The sequence below is a fragment of the Ovis aries genome, chromosome 22, assembly GCF_016772045.2.
Source record: "Ovis aries strain OAR_USU_Benz2616 breed Rambouillet chromosome 22, ARS-UI_Ramb_v3.0, whole genome shotgun sequence".
NCBI classification, from domain to species: domain Eukaryota; kingdom Metazoa; phylum Chordata; class Mammalia; order Artiodactyla; family Bovidae; genus Ovis; species Ovis aries.
In genome coordinates, this window is record NC_056075.1 from 4,900,984 (window position 1) to 4,913,068 (window position 12,085).

The 12,085-nt window shown below is 34.7% G+C and overlaps 1 protein-coding gene across 1 annotated transcript in view; it reads left to right on the plus strand.

The window, feature by feature from the left end:
- Positions 1-12,085, plus strand: part of PCDH15 (protocadherin related 15) — a 1,094,267-nt gene that overhangs the window by 634,743 nt on the left and 447,439 nt on the right. The gene's annotated exons all lie outside the window — the stretch shown is intronic.

Below are 12,085 nucleotides of genomic sequence, written 5' to 3' on the forward strand. Positions count from 1 at the left end.
GTTAATTAAATCTTTTGAAGCACGCCTAGATGTAAAGCAGAATCAAATGAAACTACTGTGGATGCAGCAGAAGTTGCCTATGTTATTGGGAGTACCCCTCTTCCCAACCATTATGGCTACTGGCAAAGATCTTATTACTTCTTAGAGAACAGTTAGAAAACCACTGTTGTAGGCCATTGATCTTAGGTGGCTGAGAGCTAATAGGAAATTCAGTGTGTAGTTTCTGATCAGTTCTTTAGACTAACACTCTCAGTCCTCAATCCCAAAGTAGGGCAATGGCAAAGAATGTTCAAACTACTGCACAATGGCGTTCATTTCACACTCTAGCTTAAAATTCTCTAAGCTCAGCTTCAGCAGTATGTGAACCGAGAAGTTCCAGATGTTCAAGCTGGATTTAAAAAGACAGAGGAATCAGAGATCAAATTGCCAACATGGGTTGGATCATAGAAAAAGCAAGAGAATTATGGAAGAACATCTACTTCAACTTCGTTGACTTTGCTAAAGGTATTGACTGTGTGGATCACAAAAAAAAATGTGGAAAATTCTTAAAGAGATGGGAATACCAGACCATCTTACCTGCCTTCTGAGCAATCTTTATGCATGTCAAGAAGCAGCAGTTAGAACTGGGCATGGAAAACAGATTGGTTCCAAATTGGGAAAGCAGCATGTCAAGGTTGTATATTGTCACTCTGCTTATTTAACTTATATACAGAGTACATCATGTGAAATGTTGGACTGGATGAAGCACAAACTGGAATCAAGATTGCTGGGAAAAATATCTATAACCTCAGATATGCTGATGACACCACCCTTATGGCAGAAAGTGAAAAGAAACTAAAGAGCCTCTTGATGAAGGTGAAAGAGGACAGTGAAAAAACTGGCTTAAAACTCAACATTCAAAAAATAAAGATCGTGGCATCTGGTTCCCATCACTTCATGACAAACAGGTACGGAAACAATGGGCACAGTGAGAAAGTCTATTTTCTTGGGTTCCAAAATCACTGTAGATGGTGACTGCTACCATGCAATTAAACATTCTTGCTCCTTGGAAGAAAAGCTATGACAAACCTAGACAGCATATGAAAAAGCAGAGACATTACTTGGCCCACAAAGATCTGTTTAGTCAAAGCTATGGTTTTTCCAGTAGTCATGTATGGATGTGAAAGTTGAACCATATAGAAGGCTGAATGCTGAAGAACTGATGCTTTTGAACTGTGTTGAAGAAGACTCTTAAGAGTCCCTTGGACTGCAAGGAGATCAGACCAATCAATCCTATAGGAAATCAATCCTGAATATTCACTGGAATCTCTGATGCTTAAAATGAAGCTCCAATACTTTGGCTACCTGATATGAGGAGCCAACTCATTAGAAAAGACCCTGATTCTGGGAAAGATTGAAGGGAGGAGGAGAAGGGGACAACAGAGGGCAAGATGATTGTATGGCATCACCAACTCAATGGACATGAGTTTGAGCAGACCCCACAAAATGATGATGGACAGGGAATCCTGGCATCCTGCAGTCAATGGAGTCACAAAGAGTTGGACATGACTGAGCAACTGAACAACTCAGTCCTCAAAGATTAAAGCCTGGGTGGGTGAGATAGTATGTATAAAATTCTAGCATGGTACCTGACATATAGGATGTCATCAGTAAATGATATGTCCATAATATCTCCTTCCTCTCATCTCTCTCTCTCTCTCACTTTCCAGACAGACTTAATCTGTATCCTTATTCTACTTTTTAGCTGTAAATTTAGGCAATTTTTAAAACCATTCTAATTCACTGATTTATCATCTGTATTGTTAAGATTATACCATCAGTGAACCTGCCAGACTTCTCTGTCCATAGATTTTTCCAGGCAAGAATAGTGGAGTGGGTTGCTATTCCCTTCTCCAGGGGATCTTCCTAACCCAGGGACTGAACCTGGGTTTTGTGCATTGCAGGTGGATTCTTTACCATCAGAGTAATCAGAAAATCCCCGTATAGGTTTTAGATGAGAATTAAATATGATGTATGTAAATGTCAATACATAGTGATTACACTGTGGAAGTAGTTGATGCTGTTGTGTTTTTTGTCAAAACATTAGCTAGCTAATGCTTGGTATATATATTCAGGTTTTAAGTATTAGCCCATCTACATGGAGACAAGAGTCACTGAAGAGCCACCAGTTGGAGACTATAATCATACACCATTTCTAGAGTGAGTGTAATTCTGCTTGACCAGGAAATATCATTTTTTCTACACAAGAAGGCTTGCTGTCAGTTCTTAAACTCAGATCCTCCATGAGTTTGCCCCTGGCTCATCACTTCTGACCTCATCTCCTATGATTCTCCTGTTGTTCTTCCTACTCAAGCCACACTCCTTGGTGTTCTCACAGCATAACATGTATGTTTTCTTTCTTCCAGGTCCTTTGCCTGATATTTGGTACTCTCTTTCCCAGGGTATACCCATGGCTGGTTCTCTCACTTTCTTCAGAACTTTCTCAAATGTTAACTTTATGAAAAGTCTTTTTATGACCAACCTATATAAAATAATAGTCCTTTACTTTCCAGGATGCCCTTCACAACTTCTTCTTCTTTATTTTTTTTCTACAGCACTCGTTAACATTGCATAATATGTTTATTTTGTTTGTTTGTTTATTTGCTATTTTCTGACTTTACCTATAAAATTCCTTGAAATGACCTTTTTATTAGTGCAGGGCCAACTTTGTTCACTAGTATAGCCCAAGTACCTGAGACATTTCCTGACACTAAGTAGTCACCAGGTAATTCTTTATTGCGTGATAATTATTAGCAGGAAAGGAGAAAACAAAGTCATATCCTTTATAGTGTCTGCTTTACTTACAAAGTGATAGAATGAAATCTATTATTATTTTTATGCACTACATAAGTTAGAATCATTGTGGAAAATCAAACTGATATATTTCTTATTATACTATAGCTATGGCTCCTTTAAAAACAAACAACAATGAAAGTATTCCAAAGTTTTGAGTGAGAAAACAGTGCCTTTATAGCTTCAGACCCTCATTAATCCTCACCTTCTTCCAATGAATTCCTGGGGCTACTCTGAAATAACTGGCATGCTCAAGAAGTGCTTTTTGAAAAAGGATACCAAGAGTGATGACTGTCAAAATTTTGAATCTGTTCATTTATTCAGTACACAATAACCAAACACCTATTATGCTCTGGGCAATGTGCTGATTGGGTGAATACAGTAATAGAGAGAAAGCCCTCCCTCTCTCAATAGAATAATAATCTTGTAAGTAAATAAAAGACCAAAGGTACATGACCATCCAATAGGCCAGGTAATTTTATAATCTCACAATACAATGTGTTAAAAGAATTCAAATATAGAATGAATATTTCTAATACAAAATGTACAATAATTCAATTTAGGTAAGTATTTTAGAATTATATTCATAATCATAATAATGATCATTCCCAAATTTTGTATATATATACATATATGCAATTTAAAAATCTCTATAGAACATATTGAATTTTTAATATATTGCTGGATCCTGTTGATAAGATTAAGTGTTTCTCCAGAAATAGTTGACGGCAGGTTTCTTATTCCTAAGGAAAATATAATTGATAGGTAACCCCATAGTTAAGAGGAAAGAAAATTATATAAATTGCAGTTGTCTGCTTTTATGAAGGAAACATGGAATGTCAAAGAGAAAATTTGTATGGTTCTTTAATCACAATCATCAAATTGTAACAAATGGAACTTTCACTTTTGCTGGAATTGCACATGAGATTATATTTGAAAACAAAGTAAAGAATAATATTTCATAATTCATCTCATATGGCTTTCACCAAAGTTATTCTGTTGGAGATAATTCTGTAAAACTTGACATATATAGAGAAAGCAATTTAACAACCACCATGATCAGGTATATATGCAATTCTTTTCATCTTTTTTAAACAACTTTCAGTGCTTAGAATATCATTGCCAGAATAAAGTATGTTATTCCCTCTTCACTCGGAATCATTAAACTGTATTCATTGTTCTTTACAAAGTTGTTTTGGTACACTTCAGTAACTATCAATTTGAGAAAAAGATTGGTTGCTTTTGTTCATGAGAAAACACATGCTCTTTAATAATACTGTTTCTTAAGAACACATATTGAATTGTTTTCTTTCAGTTTCTCATTTATCTTCATTTGTTCACCTTCACTGAAAGCTTAACATATGCTGCGCAACAATAACTTGAACTAATTGAATGCTTCTTACATATACTCCAAAAGTTGCTCACCTTTTCATCATTATGGTATTAAGGGAATGCAGCTAAACTTGCTAGAACAAAAAAATTACTGAAAGGTACTCAAATTTAGTGCAGGATATGTTCTATGGATCTTGAGAATAGAAAAAGTGTTAAGTATTGCATCCAAAGAAGTAGGGGAATACTCTTAAAAAATAAGTATAAATGTTCTTCCCCTTCTGAAAGTGAAAACAAAAGTTGCTCAGTTGTGTCCAACTCTTTGGGACCCCATGCCTGCCATGCTCCTCTGTCCAGGGAAGTCTCCAGGCAAGAATACTGGAGTGGGTAGCCTTTCCTTTCTCCAGGGGATCTTCCCAACCCAAGGACTGAACAGAGATGTGCTTCATTGAAGGAGGATTTTTTACTGTTTGCGCCACCACAGAAACCCCTGCTAGTTTTTGGAAAATCCTATTGATCAAACAGTAGCTTAATCAGTTAAGATTTCCTTGACCACAAGACAAAATCAGTGTGTTCCTAACTCTTTCATCAATAAAACTGAGTGATGAGCAGTTGGGACATATGTTAAAGATTTTTCTTGTAGCCTAACATCCAGGTCAGTAATTAGTATGTTGGATTCCAATAAAATGTTTATTCAGTGAGTGAATCAGAAACTCAGGAACTAAATTCTCTCTCTTGTGTACAATCTTCTATAAAATATTCCACTCTCTCCCTAGCATAATCTGGGAAACCACGAATAGAAAATGAGAGCGCCTCTATCTGCCTGAGTCAGTGAGTGAGACCTTACACTTTCTCTGAGTAAGAAATTATTTTTTCTGGACCACAGGAATTTGGATATTAATCTTTTATAGCAGTGAACATAAACTTAACCAATAAGGGATATTCATCAGATTGATAGAAAAGAAAAAAGAAAAAAATATCAATGACACTACTTTCCCATGTCACATCCACCTTCTTTGATTTTCACTAGCTTGATAGCATTGGAAAATGTAAGTTAGTGGACTCCCTGGCTTATACTTCAGTTGAGTGGGGTTTATTCTCAACACCTAACAACCTGACAGGATAAATGGAGGAACTGTTCTCTAGTCAGTATTAACATTCTGATCAGTTGAATACCATACTAAATACAACAATAAACGGTGTGAAAGGTCTCCGTCTGTTTCTAAGACCCAGACTATGCAAAGTACTTATCGCCCTATCTTGTCCATAAGAGAAGAATCACCTGTTCAACTCCCCCGCCCCACCCCAACCTAACAATGCTAGATAAAGGGCAGGGTAATGAGAAGAGGGTGACATGCTTTACCATCATTGGCATATGGGTTCTTAAGATCCACGAAGAAGACAGTGGGTAAATAACTCTGATTTATTTGAGAAATTAGCTTAAATTAGAAGAACCATGAATTCATCCTTCTTCTGGTTGGAAACTATTTCAATATTGTATTTGTTATTATTAATCATACTTACTGTAAAGTAACTTATTCAGTTATAAGGAAGGAAATGAAAATTTCTTCACATCATATCACACAGTGATAGCTGTTTTTAAATGTATTTATGCATATAGAGTTAGATGATTTCTCACATACTCACACCTGCTGTTTAATTTGTGGAAATCTTTCATGGTGCTTATTTTCACTCTTTGCTTTCTTTCCTCCTTTTTTTCTTGTCTTCATCCAACATTGACTGATATGTACTCTAACATTCAGTTCTCAATACCCTCATATAATTCACTTTCTTTCATATAATAGGAAGTTTATTATGTGTATGTATGTGTTTCTTCAGAATACAAATACTATATACACATTTTTAGGTACTTTGCTTTTTCATTTTAAAAAATACTTGATGGAAGTATTTAAAGATCCTCAGGTACAAATCTAAAGCAATTTTAAAAATATTTTCATTCATTATCCCAAAATCTAATGAATCTGAAAAAAATTTTCAAATGTTTTAGATCATATGATTAACTCACCTGTGATTTGTCAATTACTAATTTTGATAATTTTTCCATTTGAATCTTTTCTTTTTCTTATATATTTGAAGAAATAGCATTATTATTAAGATTATATTAGTATTATTTTATGTTATCAGAATTTATTTTGATAGATGGCAATATAGTTCCCCATGATCTATAAATTATTCACTGATTGTATTAATGATATACTTTTTATTCAGGTGCTTAAAATGTTATATAATTAAAAATCTCTCTACTTTTGTGATAGCTAATGGTTATCCTAATATAAGTAAGGACTCATAGATTTTGTAGTCTACACATAGTGATCTACATTCCCTTATAAATTTGCATTTTTCTAAATTGCTCAGAAATATTTTGTAGCCATTTTGTCGCTAAAAGCTTAAGACTATATTAGCAGTCAATATTTAGATAGAAAGAATGCTCATAAGTAAAGTAGCAATTTAAATATTATTAAGAGTTATCTGTCAAAACCCATAGTAGAAATCATTGTAAACAATAAAACCTGAGATCATTTGAAAAGGCAATAACATAATAATCAGCACAAAGATGTCCATTAAAAAAATTGTTAAGAGTGTTTCAGAAGTTCCTATGAATTTTCTAAGATAAAAAAATCAAAATAATTCTTCTAAACATTAAGGATAGAGAGACAAATCTCACCAATGCTATGGTGATATATTGAATATCCAAAAGATTATATTAAATTAAAAACAACTCCCAAATTAATGTGTGTATTGACTTTATTTTCATAACCCTTCACTGCATAAAAATTAAATAATAAAAAATTAATATGCTTTGTACTTTCCCAGGCTTCCCTGGTGGCTCAGTGGTAAAGAATCTGCCTGTCAATGCAGGAGATGTGGGTTTGATTCCTGAACTGGGAAGATCCCCTGGAGAAGGAAATGATAACCCACTCTAACACTTTTGCCTGGGAAGTACCACGGAGAGAGGAGCCTGGCAGGCTATAGTCTATGGGGTCACAAAAGGAGTTGTACATTACTTAGCAACGAAACAGCAACTGTCTCTCCTAGGAAGGGAGATGTATATAAAGCATAATAATCAGAGAACTATAATTAATTTTACCAAAGTTAATATGATATATGATAATCTGATAATCATCAGTATTTGTTTAAAAGTATATTATGATTTTATGTTACTTATAAATATCATTACTGTCACTACATAGTAATGATTCTTCAAAATGTACTCAAGTTCATAATTTTTTTCTTTCTTATGATTTTCCTTGCTTCTAGTGCATGAAATGAGCAGCCATGTTCCTGATACTATCATAAAAAAATCTACCTTAATCCATTCTTATGAAAGTTTTTTTTTATTTTAATCTAGATTGAAGTCATATTTTATATCAAAATAATCGTCATTTCCATTTTCTTATTTTCCCTTTGGAATGGCTGAGGCTTTTTGTATGTGTGTGGTTATGTTCATTGCCCTGTGGTCCAGGGATTTTAAGAATACAACATACAGAGTGAGTTTCCAGGACTAAATTGAGTCTATTTCCTACAGATTTCTCTAGGGTTCAAGAAACACCCAAAGAAGAAACAATCTTCAGCAATGTTCTTGTCCAATTCACTTTGGCTTATTTAAATAGCCCACCCCAGTAATAGAAAGTTATAAGAATTATAATTAAACATTCCTGAAATTTACTCAGGGATTACTCCACATTGTTGCTTTCTGCTATGCAGCTTTGTACTATGCAACTTTCTACTTTTTTCTACTCTGCTTTCTTTTTCCTATGTCCCTTCTCATCCCCTCTCTGTCTCTATCTCATCTGATGTTGACTACTATTCTTCCAAACTAGCCTAGTTCAAATTGCTTACGTTCACTATACCCTTAGTTTGATTTGACTCTCCTATACCATTCATGATATTTCTTCTCATTTTCTTATGCTGCCACCAAAAACAAGGGACATTATGATTCTGAACCCATTCCAGGCCCTCAGGACACAGCTCCAGCTAAACCTTAGGCAACCTCTGACAGGGGCAAGTATTATAGAAGAATTCAATACATTGGCAAGAAGGCCAATGCTGAAAGTGATTTTCTTTCCAAGGCTGTGGCCTATTTAGTCAAGGCCTATTAAATGCCATGCAATTTGTTATTTTCTAAAAGTGAAATTTTCAGCCCTCCTGCAGCATTCCATTATGGTGAAGATTACTTTTAAAGTAATTCTAGGTCACTGTCTCCTCAAATGCTGGAGTTGTATAATTTTTTCAAGAATCTTTTCTATAATACATACTTTTTATAAGATTGAGAGTGAATAAGAAAGTTTTACAGAATGCACGGCAAAAGAAAAAGTGTCATTTTAATTTGCTCCTGTTAGGCTTCCCACATTTCCTCTTTCAAGTAAAAATTTAAAAACAAAACAACAAGACAAATGCTAAATAGAAAAATTTTAAAAAGTTTTAGTTTTATATCAAGATCTTGTATAGTGAGTTATAGTTATAATTAATGCTTTATAGTGGTATTTTCTAGACAAGATTTTGAAGAAGTAAGGCTGTCAGAGTCATTGAAAAATATTTTCCATATGAGAATTTATTCAGATTGGTTATTATTGTATTATATTTATTTCTCATTATCAAATTATTTTATTTTGTTAGAAAAAATTAAGTACATAAACAGGTGTTTCAAAACTGGATTTAAGGAGACATTTTTATACCAATGTTGTTTTTATGTTTTTATTAAACTCAGGGTTTAGCTCCATTGCATTTCTAGCTTTGCCCCTAAGCCAGTGTTAGGATGTCATTCTGTTTTCCTTTGAGCAGTTATTTATGTTTAATGTTAGTGTGGGAGTTTTCCTCAGTTGAAACTATCACTCGACCCATTTTGGCAGAAGAAACAGTGAAAGTTTTGGCTCATAGCCTCTCAATTCTAAGTGGATTGTTACTACAATGATATTCACTATGTCTTTTCCTGATATCTATTATTTTTTGGTGAATTTAATTCCACAGAAAAATACAGTCCATATTTTCTTTACAGTCCATATTTTCCTACTTTGTCAGCAAAAGAAATAAATTCCATTTTTCAAACAAGAACAAGATATCAATCTAATCCACACTTTGACCTTCAAATTCCCCTTGGCTATGCATGGTTTACTGTATCTAAGCAACCCATCTCTAGTTTTTCATCACTGGCAGAGATGGCTCTGGAATATTGGGTAAAAATCAGACCACAGGAGGATGTCCCCCAAAAAGGAAAAGAATAAATGAGAGGTTGTGAATTTACCAATTTACCAAATATTGTTTACACGTGAAATATCTGAGATTGTTTTTATACCTAGGCTCTTTTAATACTGAACAGATGTCATCTGATAATTCAGTTCTGGGCCAGGTCTCATGCACAGAACAATGCATATATTAACAGAAGCTGTTTGTTCTTCAACACCTTTTAACTTATTATCTTTACATATAAAAGGAGCAAAAGTGAATGCCTTTCATGTAATGTCAATTTCACAAGTATATTACTTAAAAAGAAATGTTTACACCGTATGACATTATTTGAAACCAGTGGCTAAATATGTTTGTATGACATCTTATTCTAATTCCATTGATTTACTGGAATGTACTGAAAGTATACGCCTATAAACCCCTATAATATAAATCTACAGATTTATTCTTTTAGGAAATAAAGCTATATTATTTTCAGCAAACTATATATAAAAAATTTCATACATGTTCTAATAGTAACAGGTATTTTATTTTAACTCATTTGACTTCCTTTCTCCAATTAAGAGTAGTTCTATATTTCTGAAAAATGAACAAAAGAAAGTATCATTTTCCACAAGTTCTATCTTCTTTAAGTTCAGTTCAGTCACTCAGTCGTGTCCAACTCTTTGCAACCCCAAGGACTGAAGCACACTAGTCTTCCCTGTCCATCACCAACACTCAGAGCCTGCTCAAACTCATGTCCATCAAGCCAGTGATGCCATCCAACCATCTCATGCTCTGTCATCCCCTTCTCCTCTTGCCTTCAATCTTCCCCAGCATCAAAGTCTTGTCAAATGAGTCACTTCTTTGCATCTAGTGGCCATTGTATTGGAGTTTCAGCTTCAGCATCAATCCTTCCAAAGAACACCCAGGACTGATTTCCTTTGGGATGGACTGGTTGGATCTCCTTACAGTCTCAGGAGTCTTCTCCAACACCAGTTTAAAAGCATCAATACTTCAGCACTCAGCTTTCTTTATAATCCAAATCTCACATCCATACATGACCACTGGAAAAACCATAGCCTTGACTAGACAGACCTTTGTTGGCAAAATAATGTCTCTATTTTTAATATGCTGTCTGGGTTGGTCATAACTTTTCTTCCAAGAAGTAAGCATCTTTTAATTTCAAGACTGAAATCGCCATCTGCAGTGATTTTAGAGTCCCTCAAAATAAAGTCAGTCACTGGTTCCACTGTTTCCCCATCTATTTCCCATGAAGTGATGGGAAATGATCTTCAGATGCCATGATCTTAATTTTCTAAATGTTGAGCTTTAAGCCAAGTTTTTTCACTCTCCTCTTTTACTTTCATCAAAAGGTGCTTTAGTTCTTCACTTTCTGCCTTAAGGATAGTGTCATCTGCATATCTGAGGTTATTGATATTTCTCCCGGCAATCTTGATTCCAGCTTGTGCTTCCCCCAGCCCAGTGTTTCTCATGATATACTCTGCATATAAATGCAGAGGGTGACAATATACAGCTTTCATATACTCCTTTTCCTATTTGGAACCAGTCTGTTGTTCCATGTCCAGTTCTAACTGTTGCTTCCTGACCTGTATACAGGTTTCTCTAGAGGCAGGTCAGGTGGTCCTGGTATTCCCATCTCTTTCAGAATTTTCCATAGTTTATTGTGATCCACAGAGTCAGTAATAGTCTGCAAAAAACAAGAGGTAATATTAAAACTCCTCAGGTTTATAGATATCATCCAACCTGTGCTTTCTGCAAATAGTTTAGTGGAAAGCTCAACAAAGTATGCACTGCTTTTAATTAATAGTTGAGACATATAGTAACTCATCTTTTCTTGCAAGTGCGTTTTAGGCTCCTTAATAAGGAAAATCTTGTCTTATTTTTTTTATCACCAAAAAGATTCAGTTAGTTAATTATAGATAAGTACATTCTGTCTATCTATCTGTCATCAAAATGAGAGAGAGAGAAATAAACAAAGATTGAAGGGGAGATTTTTACAACAATGTTTTGGGTACTAGGAATATAGACATTGGGATCATATATTTTCCAGGAACATGCATTTTAGTGTAGAGAGACAGAAAATTAAAATTTCCATAAATAAGATAATTTCAGGCACTGATACATACATGCTGACCACAGCATACAGTTGAGTACTATGAGTGCAATTGAATGAAGGGGTTTGTTGGCTAGAGTAGTCAAAGAAAGGCTTCTTTGAAGAAGGTCATTTAAGTTGAGACCTGAGTAATGAAATAGAAGGCTAAAGAAATGGCAAATATAAAAAAGCTGAAAACAGAAAAGTTTGGCACATTTTTATAAGAGAAACACTATGGAAAACCTCTATTTAACTTACTGCTTTAGGGACACTTTAGTTTCGGTATTCTCCTTCCTTGTACTTTGATGGATCTTTGGCATTAATTCTCACAGTTTGGTGGTGGTTTAGTCCCTAAGACATGTCCAACTCTTTGCAGGCCCATGGACTGTAGCCCACCAGGTTCCTCTATCCAGGAGATTTCCCAGACAAGAATACTGGAGTGGATTGCTATTTCCTTCTCCAGGGACATTTCTGACTCAGGGATAAAACCTAGATCTCTTGCATTGCAGGTAGATTCTTTACCGAATGAAATGCCAGAGTAGCCCAATTCACATGGTGCATATATATAAATAGATAGATTATTTATTTTATGCACTTATGTTAATTATTGGACTTCCCTGGTGG